Below are 5,707 nucleotides of genomic sequence, written 5' to 3' on the forward strand. Positions count from 1 at the left end.
CCTGGATATTCCCCCAAGGAGTTTATCATTGGGCCCTCCTGGGACATTGATGGGGGAAATAAGCAATCAAAATAGTAAACAGCTGGAACTTTACCCTGCCATTAGCAAAGGGGTGGGGTAAGTTCAAAAGCCAGGCACAAGGTCTAAATGAGCTCTCTTGCTCATTCACTCTTGCCTCTGGACCTGGGCTCCAGCTGCCTTCTCCCCCACTTGAATTACCTGCAAGTAAAACGTGGACATTTATAACCTATAATGGGAAATTGTAGCCTGTAAATCGGCCCCTTTTTATCACTTTTCATCCCCTTCCTCTCTACCCGGGACCCCTGATCTGTTATTTTTTCCTATTTCTCTTCCCTCCCTACCTGAATAAATTACTGGCCTAACTCACCCAGCGTGCTCTAGAAATTTATTCCTGCAGCATAGCCAAGAACCTAAATGAAATCCGGAAACATATTCAATCTGGACTTTTTTAGTGACTTGAATGAACAATAGATTGAGGGGGAAGTAATGTTCTAGATTTTTTGGAACATCCCTTCTTAGGGCACTTTCTCTTAGCCTTTTTGATGTAAAAAGCCCAAGCCACATGGAACAGGTGTTTTAGCTGACAGCCATAGTGAGCTCCCAGCCGACAGCCCACCTTGTGAATGCACCATTTTGGACATCCAAACTTTCAGATGACAGTGGCTCAAGCAGTATCTTACTTCAACTGCATGAAAGGCCCCAGGCAAATACTACCCAGGTGATCCCAGTAAACCCAAAAACCATGAGAAGTAATAACAAAGTGTTATTTTAAGCCACTCAGTTTGGGGATGATTTCTTAAGTAGCATTAAGTAACTAAAAGCAATGCTCAGAAAACTGATAACATTATTTTTACTTTCTCTATTTTAAAAAAAAATCTAGTTTACTGTCACTCTAGTTTAGTGTCACCTAAATTATTTTCAATATTCTAGTTGGGATTCATATATTTTTGGAAGATATTAACTTGTGTGAACTTTCTAATACATATTCATCCTCAGTTATTTTTATATTTTGTATCACATATTTTTAAACTTTTTATTTTGAAATATTTTCAAACTTACAGGACAGTTAGGAAAATAAACAAACGTCATATAGAAAACTCTGATATACCTCTAACCACCCACACTCTCCAGATACTCAGATCAATCAATTTTAACATTTTACCTTGTTTGCTGAATTAGTCTTTATCATCTTTCTATCTATTTATCTCTGTATTTATTAATCCATTTTGAATACTTAACTGTATATCATATGCATCATGCTTCTTGAATACTTAACACTGCCATTTACATTTCTAAGAACAAGGATATTCATTTATATAACCATGTGACCCAATAATGTCCCTTTGAGCATTTTCTCCTCCCTTGTTAGATCCCATTCATGACCATGTATTGCATTAAATGTCATTGTCTTTACTTGTTCTCTCTTTTTGTTTTTGATTGTGGGAATATACACACACGCACGCACACACACATAGTATATACATATCGTAAATTTTCCCATCTCAACCACTCTCAAGCACACCATTTGTATTAGTCAGGGTTCTCTAGGGAAACAGAATCAACAAGAGATATCGGTCAATAGTAAAAGAGTTTATCAGAGTCTCTCACACATGACCATGGGGTTACACAAGTCCAGGTTCCACAGGCAGGCTGCAACCAGGGGCTCCAATGTAAGTCCAATAAAGGTTTTTAAGGAGTTCTTTTTTGTTTTTGTTTTTGTTTTTGGTACCAATAAGTCTTTATTTATTCATTGTATTATGACAGGGAAAAGAAGGGAAGGGAAAAGGGTCAGCATGTGTTACAAAATGATAGCAGAAGGAAAAGTAAATAACCAGTACAAAATCAGCCATCAAATAAGCACACCCCAGTGATGGGGTCACCAAAGCCCAAGGGGGCTCAGTCTCCTGCAATTCAGGAATGAGGGGAAAAGAATTAGGGAATAACAGACAGGTACATGCTTTACTACCATCCTTTCCTCCCCATAAATTCAAGATTCCACACAATTCTTTGGTTTCTAGCAGTAAACATGGAGTTATATTCTTCCATCTCCTATAAACAATCTCGTGACCACTTTGACGTAAGTTTCTTGCACCTGCATAAAAGTTCCTGAGTCGTTTGGATATACATTCATCTTCCCTTTCTTGATCTTTCACCCCCACTTTCTACATGGAAACCAGCCCTCCCTCCCCTCATTGTTTCTCTCTATCCTAGGATTGATGATTAAGTAGATCTGGTCAATCCACATATAGCAGTGTTAATCCTTTGGCTTGAATCATGTCAAGAAATGGTCTTTACTCAGAAGGCTGGGAACAAGGGGTGCTAGATTCTTCAGATTTTGTATAAATTATCAAAGAGTTGTGGAGATATCCCAAAAATTAATTTAAGGGGAGTTGGGAAGGGGCAACTGGGAAGGGGCAATAGGATAAGTTATTAGGACAAAAAAGTTTTGGTCCAAAATAGAAAATAGAGGAAAGGGAACACAAAAGAAAGAACCGTTCAAGATCCCTGCTTCAAGAGGGAACCCTAAGTATATGTTTCAGATCCTTTTGCCTGGTGCAGAATCTTCTGTCAAAGATGCTTTGGCTATTTTTCTTTCCACACAAAAAAGAAGTATTGTAAACAATAAAAACCCCAAAAGAATACGGAGAAAGACCAACACATTATATTTACACCAACTAGGCCATCTAGCAATCACCAAACCAGCGACTCTTGACGTTCTGCAAAGCCCAGACAAATACAATAACTAGAGGGGGGCAGCATTTGGGGGAGACAAGAATCCAGGATCAGACACACATCACCCAATGCATTCTATTGCATTTGCCCCGTTTCAACACAGTGAGGTAGGTTGGCAGTGATCCCACAGCATGTAAACGAAACCCCCTTTCTCCTTTAGCTACCACGACACTAATCACTATTGCAGCAAGGTAAGACATTGGCTCCGGGCACCACAAAGTAGCCTTCACTTACGGTCTTTGTGAAGCCAAGCAGGAAAAGTACAGAGCTTTGAAAGTTTAAGGATTTTAGTCTTTGCTTCATGCATCCATCCTTGGACACACACACACACACACACACACACACACACATTGTGCATGCAAACAGAGCCTAATCCTGAATCTGGTATGCCCAGCAAGTTCCGTGCCCTAGGATGAAGAGGATGAGGACAGGAATCCCTTATTACATACATAACTCTCACCTAACCTTGGTTTCCTCTCTTGACCTGTAACCTGGCCCAGGCTCTCCTGACCTCTGTACCACCTTCCCATTTAGACTAATTTTCAATCTTCCAGTAGGAGATCAAATCATGGTTGGAAACCCAATTAAAAACCTAGTCTCCCATGAAACACTTAAACAGGCAGAGAGATTTCAAGAGGACACTATGGCAGAAAAGCCAGCTCTAACTGGCAAAAATGAGGTAGTTCAAATAGTTGTTCTTTGTGGTGATAAAGCAAAAACAACAAAGAAGTATTCCTGCTGTGCAGACATGGAGCTGCTGCCAACTTATCCCTGAGATTGCTCATGTACCTGAGAACACAGTGCAGGAATGAAGGCTTTAGATTAAAATATACAAAAATACAAAACCAGAATCTTTATATTTAAAAAAAAAGTTAAAAAATGCTCAAGGTACATCATTCGCACACAGCTAGTGCAGTTGGCATCCTGGAGAAAGTGGGATCCAAGGTGCAGTTATTCAAGGGAGCAAATAAATAAAATTGTTGCCCAGAATGGGATAGGAGTGAGCTTAGGAGCAGTAAGTCTGCAACTGTCCCAACCACCCCTTTTGTCTGTCATCAGAACCCACTACTTGGGACAGTTCCCAGCACCCTGTCCCCAGAGTGGGTTATGAGAAGACCAGATGTGGTAAAACCTTGCCCTAGCCCTGAGATTCCCTCCCACAGAACGTAGTGACTCCTTCATTGGGTCCACCATTCTGCTCTTATTTTTTCACTTTGGCATGAGAAATATTTTTATAAATCTTTCTTTCAAAGGAAAACAACTTCTCTCTCCAAGCCACTGCCAAAAAGCTGGAGATTCTAGGGGTATTTTGTGTAGGTTTTCAAGGTATTTCTCCTGAAAGCCCTAACTTGCATTTGGATAGAGCCATGGCTGGAGTTCCTTTGCCTCACCCCTTCCTCCCAAAATGGAAGAGGGGATGATGCTGTGGACCCCAGCCTGAGATACACGGCAGTGCCAGCTGTCCCCTACCCACCCTATCCCACTTTCTCCACTCTGCCGATTGATGCCTGCTCCTTAGAACTTCCTGGTTGCAAAAGGATTGCCCCCACCCACTGTGGCTCAATTCTGGGCCTCTGGGAGCAGGGCAGGGCTGTGGATCTCTTCTTCCTTCCGAAAGTAGGAGGGCTTTCCCTGGGAACTCTGGGCTGCTGAGCTTTCAGTGGACATGAGGCCACCATATGGCTGATGCTCTGGCAGAAGTGGCACTTCTTAGGCTGGGGTGGCAGCTTGCATTCCTTGCCATGATGGTCTAGGCCCACAGTTGTAGCACCTGTCTCCTTTTGATCTATGCTTCTGCATATTCTTCCCCTGTGGCCACCTCTCACTCCCAATGCAGAACACCCCACCAGGTCTTGTGACACGGATAGATTCCAGGCCCTTGGCAGACTTCTTAAAGGTGAACTCGACTGCCTCACCCTCCTTCAGGCTCCGGAAGCCCTCCAGCAGCTTACTCTGATGCACAAAGACGTCCACCGGGGGTGAGGGGGTGGGGGGGAGGGAGTCGAGCGCGACCCCAGCACGGGTGGTCATGGACAGGAAGCCGAACCCCATGCACACGTTGAACCACTTACAGATGCTGGCACCGGGCAGGAGCTGCAGCTCCTCTGCCTCCCAGGACGCGTTCTCCCGCACCTCCTCCGCCGCCTTGGTGCAACCACCTGCAAACTGCTGGTTGGACACCGAGCCCATGGTCGTCGCCTGAGCCCGTGGCCTCAGGCCCCTAATCAGGCGGCTGCTGGCCCCAGAGAAATCCAGAGGCAAAGGGGTGGTTCAGAGAAGAGGCAGCTACACCTTCCCCAGCACAGCACAGTCTCTTAAGGAGGTCTGAGAGACCTTGGCTGTCCAAAGATGAGCTGGGAAAATTCTCACTTAATACTGGAAGTACTTCCCCTTTTAAGGCATTTAGCTGATTGGATAAAGCATCACTCATTGCTGACGGCAATCTCCCTGATTGATGTAATTGTAGTCAGCTCTCTGATTTACCACTGCAGTAAAGTCAATGACAATTAAAGTTTGTAAATGCTCTTGTATTACAGTTAGTCCAGTGCTTGCTTGACCAAACAACTGGACACAATTACCTGGTCAAGTTGACACAATAGCCTAACCATCAGAGTCCACCACTTGTCAACTCAGCAACCATACACATTATCTTAAACCATGCTTAGTCTCTAAGTAAAAACAATAACAGAAATGCATATATATATATTTCTGTCTAACAATGTTCAACTCTCCTGCGTACAACTGGAAATGCATTAATTCCATGCAGAATAGGGTGTAAGTTCTTGGGTAATATTCACCTTCAAACTTGACATCCTTAAATATTATGACATGGAACTGATATAATTTGTTATATGATAAGGGAAAAGTTTGGGGAAGAAGACAAATTCGCTCTGTGTACATATGCAATCATCATCATAATGAAACTAGGAAGAAAGATTCATGACCATTATTG

The 5,707-nt window shown here is 42.9% G+C and overlaps 1 pseudogene; it reads right to left on the reverse strand.

The window, feature by feature from the left end:
* Nucleotides 1-4,314: 4,314 nt before the first annotated feature.
* LOC101414874 (protein lin-28 homolog A pseudogene) lies at nt 4,315-4,944 on the reverse strand (annotated as a pseudogene).
* Between the last annotated feature and the right edge of the window lie 763 nt (nt 4,945-5,707).

Source organism: Dasypus novemcinctus, chromosome 2 (genome assembly GCF_030445035.2).
Source record: "Dasypus novemcinctus isolate mDasNov1 chromosome 2, mDasNov1.1.hap2, whole genome shotgun sequence".
NCBI lineage: Eukaryota > Metazoa > Chordata > Mammalia > Cingulata > Dasypodidae > Dasypus > Dasypus novemcinctus.